Raw genomic sequence first — 15,000 nt, 5'->3', positions numbered from 1 at the left:
CCATAACAACAGTCATAAATTAAATTCAGACTGATGATACCAATGCAATATTTGCTCAGTCATTAAGAACTATGGTTACAGCCGACCTGGACCGCTAGACAAATATTTCCGAATTAAAAACTGGAGAATTTTATTGTGGTTATTGTATAATCTATTGTCTATGCCGAAATTTTAAACATGTTCGTGTATGACGCGAATAACAGCGAAGTGGGTTTTTTCCTCAATTTACGCGTCTATTTTTTTTCTCAGCGAGACATCCACGATCACTTCTTTCTTCTTCTTTGTTTACATATGATTGAAACATTTCTCAATTACCGTAGAAATTCTGTTGTTAAACGGTGAGAGCTGTGTTCATTAATAACGGACCCACTTGCCATAAAATAAGACTGTGTTTAAGGAGTAACTCTACCTGAGCTTGTGTCTAGAATTCTAGTTGATTTCCTCTATGCATGTTTACTTTGCTAATAAGGAGACAAAAACTGGCTTTAATTATTTTATTTGCCATAGAATATATCCTTGATTGTTTCAGCCTCGAAAATTTAAGGAAAGGAATTGAAACTACAAACTATTTCAATTAGGCATAGCTGAAGATTCAGGTCGTGTCCCCTACTGTTAAATCACCACGAGTGAACGAAAAGCCTAAAAACGAATATTTGACTCGAAGAATAAAGGTTTTCAACCAAAACAACCTTCTTTGTTGTCTTTTGATCTTTTGTTGTAAATAAATATCGACAAGTTCAATTGTCGATTGGAAAGGCAAGAAAAATGACCCGACCAAGAAAACCTTTGAAACTAAAGAGGTAACTTATGGAATAAGAAAACGAAATGATTTGTGAAATTACATTTATGACACAGCTTTTGTTCCTTCGGGCTAAGCATACATTTTGAAAATACACTCTCTTGACAGACAAGAAGGCTTTATTTGGTTTTATTTTATATCTTTCAGAATTTTGGTGCAGTGCCACATACCGCTTAACTTGTTTTGTAAATAAGGCTTTGGCCGCCGACGAAGTTAACCTACTTGACAGACAGATAGTGAAACGCGATCGCTTCTAACATTAACTTGAAGAAATGCCTGGGGCATGTTTGAGAGGAGAGTAGTCAAACGTTCTGGACACCTGTCGGGAAAATTAGAAAAATTATTTTAATTTTAAAAAGAATCTTCAAGTCTCAGATCTTGCGAGAGATTATTTGAAAAATTAAGCGTACTAAAAATTGTTTCTTTCTGATACGAAAAGACGCGAGCTATTTCTGTTTTGTTTTTGTCTGCCATTGAATGTCGTTTACATAAATTGTGTTATCACCTTAAGAGAATGCTAAAGCACTTTCAGTTTAACTTGACTGAGCCTTAAAACCCAGAAGAAAACACTTTTTATTGATGATGCGATAACTTTTAACGACAAGAAGTATAGGACAATAACAGTTTAGAAGAGATTTTACTCTCGCGTTTATCAAACCCCTGTGGGAGAACGAAAAAAGTTTTCGCTATCTTTGAAAATTATCACTTTATCTTTTGAGAGTTTCAATGATGAAGCTGTCCCGTGGCGGAGAAATTCATACTATCCGAAGAAATGTTTCTTTAATATTCAAAACAACACACAATGGAAAGCCGTTGAAGTGGCTAAGAAAAAGGGTAGAATAAATGTTTACTTCGCAGAGAATAGACCCGGTTTGTGCGCTAATACGACCATAGTTTCTTAAACTGATTTGCATTTGTAGCAAGAAAAATTCGTTGTCTATACAAAGGAGATGTTGATAAGCACCGAGGAAACAGAAAAAAGCAGTTCGTAATCGCGGTTTTGACGCTAAACTACCGTCTTGGTTGTAAGTGTAAAGCATGGAAGACGTTTTCTTGAATGTGAGCTAATTTCGCAAAAATGGTAAATGTCTTAGTCATACTATCCATTGCCCGAAGGAACGTCTTTTGCAGAAAGAAATGGTGAATGTCACTCTATAAAAACAAGAATGACAGGGCAAAGTGGAAAATTATTATTTCAAGTAAGTTGGAAATACTCAGCGAAATATTTGCAATCTCCAAATAACGGGACATTTGGTGTATTTTTTCCGTCCATTCAAAACGTTCAGTGTGAAAACTTACCATGGGCTTGATAGCGGCCTAAATAAAATACGAGGGTCATTAAGATCGATTTTGATCTTATCTGCGATGAACTACATACACTTTTCTCTTCGAAACCGACCTTGAGCGAATTTTCACTGCAGTGTATGTATGCACGAACAAAAATGCAAAAATCCCAAAATTTGGTCAATTTCGAATTTCAATTTCATCTGTCATTACTGCTCATTAAAAGGCGAAGACACAACGATATTTATTTCCTTCAGTTGTTTTAAACGCCCAAGAGATACATGCTCCAGTTCATTTCGCTCGATACGTTGAAGAATTTAATGACTGATTTTATAACAGATATACGATAGCTAACTACTCGTTGAAGACAGCCAAGTTGTGTCTTCAACTTTCCTATGGTTACAGTAAAACGTAGACTGTTGAGGCCATTAGAGAACCGCGTTAAATAGCAAATAATTTCAAAATTTCAAAAGTAATAAAGTAGCTTTCTTTTCGTTAATAAACAAACAGTACTTTAGTCACCCAGCGTTTTCTTATTTCAGTTCCAAGAGTTAGCTAAAAATGAACAAAAGTAGCGATGTAACAGGCTGGGAATTAATGAACAGAAATTTGCGGAATTAGTGGGATTTTGTAATTTTCTACCCAATAGAGGTAAAATTCGTTATTTTCCCCATACTTTTTACAGCAACCGCACTCTTTTACCTCGCCTCCCTGAGTAGAGTCCTGTCTTGACGATCCCCTCTTTGGCCGTCTCTTGCGAAAATACTGTTATCGGCGATGAACGTTTAGTTATAGCAGTCAATCGAGCCTAAGGGTTGTTTTTTCTTGAGTTATTCTCAAGTCAGATGTTTTTGAAATTTGTGAGTCGCAGAGAAAAAAAAATGAAAAAAGAAAATGGTTTAATTTGTTTTTTTTTCTCGACGCTTTTGAGTGCAATTATGCACGCATGGGGGACCTCCCCGCCTTCTTCACAACGTGTCGTGCTAAATATTTGTTTTCTACCTTTGTCGTTCAGCCATCACTACAATCGTAGAACAGAGAACTGTAAATTTAGTGGTTAAGACAATTGCCTTTTCGTGTGAGACAAGTCAGTTTTAGTTCAACGTAATCGCGCAAATTGCGCAGTCGATGGCAAGTTTGAAGAACCATTTAATCATTTAAAACTTTTGTGACTGCGGACTCTGGTACAAAAAGGTACATTTTTTTATCTCCCTGTAGGCAATGTTTGAGTGGATTAATTGTTAATTATGGCCGTCTCCAAACATTTGCGATCTAGTGATAGTTTCCCAGAGGTCATAAAGTTCATGCAAGATTTTATTGTCTCAGAGAAATGCGAGTAAAATACAGTTCCTAACCTTTACTCGCCTGGGGCGAATACAGTTGGAAGAAAATGCAAGGTCTCTAGCTTACAAAAAGGTACCAAACCTTTTCCAAGAACTACAATCTGTGTCGTAAAAAAGAAAATTGAATTGGCGGACAGGTAAATGTTCTTTTTTTTCGGAAAGTTGTATTTATTTCTTTAATCTTCCTCTAAAAGGACACACCTATGTCATATGTGAAAGACAATCATCAATTCACTCTCGAGTAATTATAAATGTTCTTTTCTATAATACTCTAGCTTTGAATGTGCATTTTTTTTCTTTACAGAATATTATTGGTGGTTGATGTTTAACAGCAGTTTTTCTTTTGTGTTTAAAGTTTTTGTTCCGAAACCAAAGCCTGGCCGCCTGTTATCAGCAAAGTGGTTTTCGGTTTTCAGTGCATAAGAGCTTTGTTTGGATAACATAACGTTGGAAGTGACGCAGTATAAATATTGAAACACAAAGGAGGTTTTTATTGATGGAAAAAAGAAAAACAGTCTATGGCCAAGTACTTTAACGAGTAATTTACTATATAGCTTTTAGACAAATAATCCATTGCAATTAATTTTTTTCGATCTCAAATTGTGAAGAAATGCTTATAAGTGCTCGTTGCGTGCAATTGCAGAATAGCTTTGCTCGTTGCAGGGAAAGTGAAAAATGTTCAAAACATCCTATTGTGAACTAACAACATCCCTTTGTCTTTTTCTTTCGTTTCACTGGCATCCTTGCAATGCGAAAGACCTACTTTGGATTGAAACCTTAAAACAAAACAAAGGGAACTGAAAAATGGTTTCCAATTAGTCCGACCGAAAATATTCTTGAGTTGCTTTCGAACCCAACTCATAACAACTTCCATTCTGTTGGGCAAAGAAATTAGTATGGGCTTGAATTTTGCCTGGGGAAGTTTTGATTTGAGTTAAGCAATTATACGTGTTTTAGTTCAGGATCGGAGACGCTCCTTATACACAGTAAATATTTACGCAAGTCAGTCTACGGCTGCCTGTTTGTTATAACTACTTTTGATATAACATAGTATAAGTTACTACTTTGCCTCGAGTAAAATTGGAAGATGACTGGAATGTAAATGACACATTACTTGATGCTGTTGGCAGAGAAAAGTCAATATCCACTCTTGCGTCTATGTTTTAGCCTAGCTATTCACAATATTGTTATTATGAACCCATTATCGGCTTTTAAGTGAGCCTTGAGAGTCGGCCTTAGTTTCTGCAATCATGTTTGTTTAGAATGTGCTATTTCTCTGTTTCTCATTGGTCATGTTTAAAAGCAAACTGAATTGCTTATAATTCACATAAATTTGAATGCCTTTTTGGAAGCATTGGAAGCCTGAGAATTAAAGCTAAACGTGAACTGAAACTTGACCCGCGCTCTTCGACTTTTCTTGTTTGGCATGCTCGATTTGCATCCTCAATTTATTTCATAGCGTTTGTAAGGTCATTCAAATTTTGATGAGAGTTATCTCTAAACAATTACACTACTCGATAGCTAAAGAGGCGTTTCATCTTCAAGTTTTTTTGCGTTAACGCAAGCAGCTGTCCATACATTTTCCGTACTCCTTATTCTTGCGCTAATACGCTAAAGACTAACTACTTCCGCAAAAAAAAGATCTCTAGACTAAATTGTCCCGAAATTTCTTGTTCCGGCGATTTTCTTATGAAAAGAAAGAGTCCCCTTGTTTTGGCAAAGCTACTAAGACATCTGCAAGAGTTTGCGACAATAAGAAATCTAGAACGAAAACACATCTCCCTTGAAAAGCCCATCGTGTGAAATCTTAGGCTAAACGTTGGCCAAAGGCTGTCAGGAAAGGTTTTATATGCTTTAAAAATTCCTTTGTATAACGCCTTCGAGATTCCACGCAAGAGAGCACCCTTAGCTAGATATTAAATAATACTTCGCTTGTTTGCTTCTTGTATGGCACGGCAGCCAAAGAGGTCGGACATGAACTGCGAGTACAGTAACATGGTTTGACACAAATTGACACAAATTGCTTTCCCGTTCCTTCAGGTTTTCTTATCTTTCTCTTTGTTTTATATGTTAGTGATTCAAAGGCGACGGCAGAAAATTTCAGCTTTAGTAGGCAGTTATTTCAATATTAGAAAATTCAAAATGGCCGGCTCTAATGTACTGATTTGGAAGGAGTATTTAAATCTTTTTACTTACCAAAGGCGTCATCATTTGCTTATGTTACTGCCATTTACGAAAAATTAGTGGCATATTAAGAACCTTCTCGTGAATTTTAAGATACCCCAGTTCAATCAGAGTTTGCCTCTTAACACGGAGTAGAGAGTTTTTGTCTTTGTTTACAAACATATGATCTCTTTCAGTAGTCCATTATTTTAAGGACAATTGAAAATGAACCGTTTATGATAACAAGAAGATATATTTATATCTTGTCTAGTGGAAAATCCATTTTACCTTTTTTTAAAAAGAAAAACAAAGGTCACTCGCATGCTTCTCCACATCTTTAATTATTTCCTCGTGAGGATGTCAATACGTGTAATATGTGTTTCAAAAACTCAAATGGCTACAGGATCTTGAACAACTATTTTGTCTTTCCGTATTTTAGACGGAAGACAATAAAAAAAAAAGAAATATCCTCAAAAAAATTTTTTTCCCCGAAAATTTCCTTCGAGTTTCCAACAAGAACAAACGGTTAAGCCCCTCAAATAGTACAATTTCTTTATCCCTCTAACTTTTGTAAGACGTTTCTCGGGAATTTAAGAATCTAGAGTGCTTTAATAATTTTAAGATAATCAGAGTTTTCAGTTACAACTGGTAATATTTCTATATTTTTTCTTTACTTTTTTTCGATGCAAAACCGCATTCCAATGCCACCAACGATGAAACGATATGTGGATCATGCTTTCTTTAGTAACCACTGTGCATGATCGATTGTAATACATGATCAGTTTGCTCGGTAATTGTCCATGTTAATTATCACTGATGTGTAGCGTGATCACTATCTAGCCTACTGTTACAGAAATTACCACCGAACAAGCAGACCACCGATTTAAACGTTGTCGAGTATTATATCAACAAGAACCCATTTCAATGCATTTTGTTGTGATAATAGACAGATGTCCATTAGAGTGACAGCTATCAATAGAATCGCGTGGTTTATGAGCACATGGCGTTAATTACCTTGAGACTTTTAAGGAGACTTGAAGCGTTTTGTCTTTTTGACAGCAAGGAATAACTCGATTACCAGGAATTTGGCAACCGAAGGAAAAGGAGTGCTTGTCTCGAAATCTGTTCGCTTTCCGGGTGCCCTTTTGGCGTGCGAATCGTTCTTTAGCAGACTAGGATTTAGACAAATGAATCGACCAAAAGAATTTCAATTATTGACGACATTGTTTCATCATTTATTCTTTCTTTCTTTAGGGCAGGAGCTTAAGGAAGTACTTATTATCCACTGTTTCGACTATGACAATATCGGTGATACATGTTCAGTGGAACTCGGGTGAAACTGTTATGCTTAACTTAGCAACACTCTCTGAAGGAGAAAGGAAAGTCCCCTACAAAGCTGCATTTCATCTCTAAATCCAATCACGTTTAAGGGCAAATTATCACTGTTAATGGTCGTAAATAACTTCGAATTTGTTTGTGCGGTTCTAATGAGATGTTTTGACGTTTGTTGACAAGAATTTAAAGTTAAAGAAAAACAAATCTTAGTTCGTTAATTATTGAGAAAGTCCTGCTTTTTAAGCGGTTTCCCTGTAAAATATGGATATAATGTTAACGATAAAGATCAAAGTTTGCTATCAAAGTGTAGGGTTCAGAGTAATGAAGTTTTGACAAACGTACAAGGAAGAGTGCATGTAGGAGTTGGGCTGGCAACAAATTCAAATGTCATTGGGGAATTTGAGGTCCAAATGCTTGAGATTGCTCGGTAATGCAATCGGCTGGTGAACCTCAGGGTCTAAAACTGTAACTGTGACTCTTGAGAACCAAAAATTCAAATGTAACTTCTCCTCGTGATTTTTTTTGTTCTGATTGGGTGTAAGTCTGACCAGTCTAAAATCACATACAAGAAAAAACGTAGTCGCGCAAGTGAAGGGAGTATGTTTCTACTCGTAATAACCTTGGGTATCATACTAGTAAGGTATTATATTAGGTATTTGACAATAAACTTACTGCCGTCCACATATTTCTAAATAAGTGAAAATCACGTTTAAGCATAGAATGTCCGTTTAGAGACGTTTACATCTTCGTCTTACGCATCAGTTAACGTCTGACGGCTTTCACGTCTTAAGCATTAGTTGAACAACCAATGAGGTTGGGTTAACCAGTAAGTAAGTATGCTGGAAGTGTAAGCAGAAGCGATGTATCGTGTAAGTGTTTTCCCCTATTGTCTCCGGCGCCCCTGTGTTAATAAGGATGTATGCGAGAGGCGATGGCGAATACCGCGGTTGACCTGATTAAAAGTTATAGAGAAATGAACTTATTTCTCGGAGTGTCCTGGAGTCATCGTTAATGGATACATCTCTTTTGTTGTGACGATTTTAAACAGAGCTGAAGACGATTTAAGAAATATCGTCCAACACACCCTGTCAAGTATTCTAATTAAGCAGGTGCAATCATGTATCAACATAGCAAGGTTAATTTTTACCTGAAGATTTTGTAATTACAGTGTACAGCATAATATTTCTCTCAGCGTGTTTGCGTTTTAAAAAAAAGGAATGTTAAGAGATTACAGGCTTCCTTTACCATTTCAGTTGTGAACTCTTTTACTGAATAAAAAGAAAAAAATCTAAACCGGCAGGAACGACATTCATCTTTACCGCAGCAGTTTGTTAAATAATCGAAAATGAAATGTCATTTTTGTCGCTTTCTTTCACTTCTTAACGTTCTTTATTTATAACTTTTATCTATAATTTTATCCTTATTTTGCTACAACAAAGAAAAGCGAGCTTTAGATATGTTTGTAAATGCCCTTGATTCTCAGTAAGCATTAATTTTAAATTACTTAATTTCCTCAAGTATCGCGTGGCATCAATTTCATATCATTGTGTCTGTATAAAAGACTCAAGCCAAACTGCGTAAATTTAAACAGCTTCTAAGCAGCTGTCAAATACCACGATATCACATTCTATTTGTGCAAACACTGTCAAAAACACAACGTGCCGGTAGTATTATTTTGACTGTTTTCTACTTAAGAACTTAATCAAGTTGCTCTGGGACATTGTTCAGTATCGCGAGGTAATCTTTTTTTTTTTTCAAACCTTTGAAAACTTTTGAATTTGGCTTTGTTCTTCTTCGGGGCGTCTCGCTTGAATCGATATCGAAAAAGACGATTGGTGCTACCATGTTAGTTCAGATTTACGCCGACGAGCACAGTAAACCGCAAGGCTAAGCCGGATTGCAAGATATTGACTTCTAAAAAGTGAATAAACTCCGGTTGCATTGTTGAATGATGCCGAGCAAATGAGGTTCGCAAAAACTCGTGATAAAAATTAACTATTTCAGGATAGATATTTCAAACCTCTAGATATCGAAAGGTGACTGAGCGATTTACTCACTTGCATCTGTGAACCGCGTTATTCTTTAGGACTGGCTGTGAAAATGGGCTTCTCGCCTTCCATCTAGTTTTTTTTTTTTTTTATCCAGTCACTCAGAACGAGACAATACTCGTCTGTTTGTTTCTTAGTTGTTTTTTTTCTGTGGGAAAATTTAGGGAAGTCATTCTCAAAAATATAATTTGACACAAAAGGGTGATGTTAATTCCTGTTAGTGGTTGACCGCTGACCAGGAAGACCGCGTTTTTTCACCTGATACACACTGTATACAATTTGGCAATCCGGTCAGTCGTATACTCTCTGCCCACTCTTTTGGGGCTTGCTCCCCCTATGGAGTGGTATAAGTAGCAATAGCACAAAAGATTAGTGCTGTAGGTCAATCTGATGTACTGCAGAGCCGATGATGGTTCTACACATTGTAAGTAAGGTGCGTGATGATAATCACGCGCAAAAAGTGATGTATTTGTCTTTTTCGGAAAACCCTCGCTCGTGAATCATTTTCACAGAGAACCCCTGCATGTTCTCATCGTCAGATTAAAGGGCTATATTCCTTGTTGGATATTGTCAGGTAATGGGCTCCTGATATCGTAGGATGCCATTAAAGGCTTTGACTCACGTCACATAAATAGGCCATTTCCGAGTTCATGTCTGCCTCCTCTTCAAAGCGAGTGTAAGTGCGAAGTTTTTGTTATGAAAATTAGTTTCCATTCATATGTAAAGTAGAACTAATTACCATCACAAAAACTTTGCACTTAGACTCGCTTTGAGGAGGAGGCAGACATGAACTCGGAAATGGCCTATTGAATACGCGCAAATGTAGTGATGATAGATGCTCAGCTGTGTTATATTCTTCGATGACGCGTTAAGACTTCGGAAAAGAAGCTGTATTGGCTTAAGAGTGAAGGTCTCGTGACTTGAGTCACTTGTGTAAATATGATAACAAATTTTTTGTTTTATGCATATTTATTCAGTAAAGAAAGCCACTAGCTTTCAATTCAATGAAAACAAAAGACCACGTGCGAGGCATAATGAATGAATGCAAAACCAATAATCGACTTCTTCGCATTCAAGGTACATTTTAGCCCAAATCAACACCGTTTTGAAGAAGGTTAAAGATTTTATTCGACGTGACCGAGACAAAGAGGGACGGCTAGATTGTTGACTCTGTATCAGAGAAATTTATTTGGATCATGTTCGAATAAATCTAGACTAAACTTGCCATGTGGTAAACACAAATGAACAAAGGAAAAAGAATTAAGGGGAAAACTAACATGTTTTGCCTTCAAGAATCAAAAAATAATAATGGAAAAGACGATATTTTGCCCTCGTCAAAACTCGTCAAAAGAGAAAGTGTCCAAAATATTTTATGTTCTTTGGTCGGCAGCACTAATGCGTCTTCGCTCTTCACGCCTTACGGCTCTTCTATGCGAGTTACAGACAAGCACAAACTTTTGCAGCATATGCAACTAGTTTTTGCCCCAGAGTTAACCTGGCACATCATGCTGCTAAGCGTTAATTGGAGGATGCATATGCTTCGGTCTTTTAGCCTGCGTAGCGTGGAAGATAAAAGCGGAAATCAATTGCGAATCGTGGTTGACGTGGTTCAAAGTAGGGTTTGCAGTGGCGTGCGCCTAGTTTTACGTAACAGGTATACAAAAGGTTGCGGATCAACGAAAATGACCACTAGACTCAATAACAAGAGACTCTTCCAGAAAAGATATCAGTATGGACATGAGAAAAAAGCACACTTTTTCTAGAACATCCTTCAAAGCTGACCGACTTCACTGGCCAAATTCGGTCAAACAATGGTCTGTTAAAAGTTTATTAAAGCTTCTCAAATGTGCAGAGTGTTATGGGTGTGTTCAAAACGAACACAAAGCGCTAGCGGCGTTAAGATGAGACGACAAATTGGTTCGAACCAACTGACATTTCAAGTTGGTTGTTCGAGCAGCCTGCAGAACTCTAGGCCTTGTCGTCTCGAATTAGACTTGTGCTTTTGTCCTTGTCGCTAAAGAAAATAAAACGCTCAATGGCCGAAATTTAAGCCTGATAGATTTTTGTTGCATGGCCAATTTTACAGTCTCCTGAATAACAATAGATTTCTAGTTCAATGTAAATGACGCGTTCAACGACAAGGGTATTTTAGGTTTTTACTAAATAACTGCAATTTTAATCCTAAACAAATCCTCCTGATATGCGGAAAGTTTACACGCGTAAAAAGGAAATTGACGTTGAGAAAAAGAAACGAAGTGTCCCTTGGCGAATGTGAGGTGAAATAGGGTCTGAGAAAGGGTTCTGAAAGGAGTGCATGGTAGCTGATTTTCGAGCCAGTTTCTTAAAATGTCCACAATGATGAAAAGAAAATTGCTCAAAAATTCGTTGATCTTAACGGTGGTTTTGCAATTTCGTGGGCGGACTCGTCTATTAAGAGGGGAGAAGGCTTTTAAGATCTCTAAGATCTGCGTGTGAGGAGGAATTCACCGTGGATAAATTAGCCTGGTGGCCAAACGACTTTGACTCTTGGAGGAAATGTCGCTCGAAAGAAAAACATGAAATAAATCATCAATGAATAGAAAAGTGAAAAAAAAATGTTTATAACCTTTTGGTTTCCTATTTATTCAAGTTTCTGCAGCGAGTTTTTTAATCGTTAATTTGTTTAGTTTTTTTGTCTATAGCTAGCTTTTGAGTCAGGAAAGGAACAGTTTGGGTCGGAAGTCTTTGTGAGGAAGCTGGAGGGTGCAAACTTCCAGAGCGCTTGTTCGGCTCGTGCGTAGAAAAGCGAATTATATGCATGCTTGGATGCGCATCAAGTGGATTCTGGTCACTAAAAGGTACCGACCATTTGGAAAGTGTCTCGAGTGGCAAGACACAAGCCTGAGGGGACTTCGAAGAACAAAAGGAACCATTTCTTTGATTACCCACAAAGATAATTAATTCAGCTTCGATAGACATCACGTCTCAAGAATCTCATACCGATAGTTTTGAAATCTTCCTCTTAATAACCTCGTTGCAAAGCCGATCTTAAATTAAATCTATCAAAGTTTCAACCCGGCCTATCATGGCAAAATAATGGTTAAACTTAACGGAGTCTCTGTTTGATAAATTATTGACGTGACCGTTATAAAACTACTATCATAAAATGCTTTGCTGTGATTTTCAGATTCTAGACGAAGAGAAACAGTCAGACCTTTAACTTTTTGATAAAGTGTTCCTCTCGGCATTTTTCCGTTTTTTTAATCCAAATTTTTAACAAAGACAATTTTTACATTTTCGACGTTGTGAATGAAGTTCGTATCACTAAGCCAATATGTCAAATTTCTGTACATCTCTTATACTGAGCTCCAGTTGAATTCTTCGGGAAGACCATCTACTTGCTGTTGTTTGTTCCTGCTAGTTTTATTCGCTTTCGATTTAAGTTTGTAAATCCACGAAAGAGGAGCTTCTCACCCATGAATGTTTGTATTTGTTATGCACTGATACGCCAGTTTTACTATTTAAAAGTCGCCACTCGTCGGCTCGAAATTTAATCTGACCTTGTTGCATTCGATAGTATAAATCCTCGCAGATCAGTTGCATCATTTTATTTAAAGAGGCCCATACTCTAAGTTTGATATTGCAGCTGTCTTTTGTGAACAAACAAGATAGTGTTGCCATTGCTAAAGAAGCAGGACTTACCTTATTGTAAAGTAACAATGAATTATTGGTTGGATGATGGCTTGCTCTTTAAAAAGGATAAGTGACGAGCTTTGAATGACTTTGTTTTGATGTTATACCGTTCTTATTCTTTTCCTTTTCGGTTTTGTGTTTCATAACAACGGTCCTTTGCAACGCAATGATCCGAAAAACCAAAGGTGCCCTTTCGCTCGCTTTTATACGATCTAAGCGGAAAATGTCAACTCGGTGTTGCGCATATAAGGTTTCCATAAATCTTTTTGGTTGTGGGCAGAACGATAAAGTCCAATATTGTGAAAAAGAGCTAAAAAGGTCAGCGTAGTCATCGTTTGCGGTGTGGTTTGCCAAAAATGTAAAGTGTTCATGATGTAACAAAAACAATCGTTGCTCACTAAAGAGCCTTTCAAGATGACGAAGAGTGGTGTTTTCTCTTTAGTAATAATTATCTTCTCTCATTCCAGAGATTTTCAGCGAGATTTATTTGCCGTACAAACTGATGACGTCACAAAATAAAACGAGTTCAAGCGTCAACTCGTAGACGTGGGATCAAACTAGTGATTTGACGGGCGTAATGTTAATTAGAATAAAGACTATAAAAAACTGGATCCGATAAAACGCTGAATAATTTTCGTTTTGCTTTGTGTTGTACTTCGCAAAATTTGTCCACGGAAAAGATGAAAAGATGAAGATGAAAACAATGTACCGTCCAGAAGCAATGATACAAACGAGTGAAGTTGCAAAATCACTGAGGAAGAATAAGGGGTTTACAAGATCAGCATTTACGTATGCGTCGCCCGCTCTTTAAAGCCCGCGCACTCGTGGAACTGCAGGCCAAAAAAAATAGATTAATTGACAGAGGGGCGGATTTTCACTGACGCCAAGCTTAATTCGTTAAAGAATGGCTATTTTCTCGTGAACGAGTACGGTGACCCCCACTTTTTATTCTTTTTTTCTTTTTTGCTGAAAATGGTGTCTTCATGGAGTAGTTAAAAAATCAACCAAAATCTGTAGCCAGTTTTTCAGCAATTTCGTAAAATTGTACGGAAGGAGCCATTACGAGTCGAACAGCCCACACTCAAGTTAAATCTATTTTGGAGTGTTAAGTACTCACAAAGGCATTCATGAACCTGAATTAACCATAGAATGACACCATGGATTACATTGATAAAATCGAGCTAAATTTGTCCGACATCGCGGATGCACCGCGAAGAAGCTATGGATCTGTGATTTGGCATGGTTCTCTACGATCATCAGCGTCGTAACATGGAAACGAGCACGGTGACCCCCCCCCCCCCCCTTCCCCCCAATCTTATTACATTTTTATCAGCTCCTTTATATGTTACAACAGTGTGTCAAGTTTCATCGGAAATCTACGACAAGCCATATGGCAATCCAGTCGAAAAATGAGTGGTATTTAAAACTTGCGTTATAGGGTCTTTCTTGTCACTCCCCTGCTAAGTATTGTCTTTGTGCTTAGAGTCTTCTGCGCGTATCTTTGGTAGGTTTCAGGGGGAAGTGGAAGTTTGTAAATTTCATCCGGTGGACACAGTACAACCAATGGTGGCGAAGCCGATGTAATGCGAATGGTGTTTTATTGGATCTTTAAACAAAATATACCCTTCTGGAGCTCATAAACAACACAAGCGGTGAAAAATGGATATCTGGAATCTTAAAAGCGACGAAAAATAGACTCGGACTTCGACAACAATTGCATCTTTCGCCGTCTGAAATCACAGTGAGCTGTATTTCTAATATTTTACTCACTGTGATTTATGTACAACACTGAAACCAAATGGCAATTTCTCTGGTAACTCATAGAAGGAATCATACACCTTGAGTGGATCTATGTTTACTTAAGTCGGATCTCTGTTGTCTGGCTAATTATAATTTTATTTATTTGTACTCAACTCTGCAAAGTCTTCAGGTAAAAAACAATTGGAAATTTGACTAATTCTTGTCAGTAAAGAATTATTTGAAAGAAAGCTTGTTGTCCATTTTTTGCTTCATTATTCAAGAAAATAGTTTTGAAAAGAGTTTGATCCTGATCACTAGTGGGAAATTTATTTAGGTCTATGTAGTTGCGTGTGGTTTTTGAGACAGAGTGTGTTGCTTGTTTGCACACACGCAATGAAATGGGAAGTTTTTTTATTCCCTCCATCAGCAAATATGTTGTTTGTTTCAATAACATTTTTTGGCTGGAAAAGGTTTCTTCCGTCGGAAGATCGCTTAAGGACCCGGCCTAAGACTCACGATTGATCACCGTTGTGCCTACTGACCAATCGCGGGTCGCTTAGTCAGGATTAAAATAATATCATAACATCTATCCAATATTCCAAAAAAGGGTCAAATC

The 15,000-nt window shown here is 37.3% G+C and overlaps 1 protein-coding gene across 2 annotated transcripts in view; it reads right to left on the bottom strand.

Moving 5' to 3' along the window:
• LOC138004179 (transcription factor SOX-14-like) overlaps positions 1–12,812 on the bottom strand; it is a 16,726-nt gene extending 3,914 nt beyond the window's left edge. Inside the window, exon 1 of one of the 2 annotated variants that reach the window (XM_068850651.1) lies at positions 12,654–12,812. The gene's annotated coding sequence lies outside the window, so the exon portion shown is untranslated. Of the gene's footprint in view, positions 1–2,785; positions 2,805–12,653 lie in introns of those variants that run through there. The other variant, XM_068850719.1, reaches the window with a different exon arrangement.
• Between the last annotated feature and the right edge of the window lie 2,188 nt (positions 12,813–15,000).

Source organism: Montipora foliosa, chromosome 1 (assembly GCF_036669935.1).
Source record: "Montipora foliosa isolate CH-2021 chromosome 1, ASM3666993v2, whole genome shotgun sequence".
NCBI lineage: Eukaryota > Metazoa > Cnidaria > Anthozoa > Scleractinia > Acroporidae > Montipora > Montipora foliosa.
Note: the sequence above shows the minus strand (reverse complement) of the source record. Positions and strands in the feature narration are given on the sequence as shown.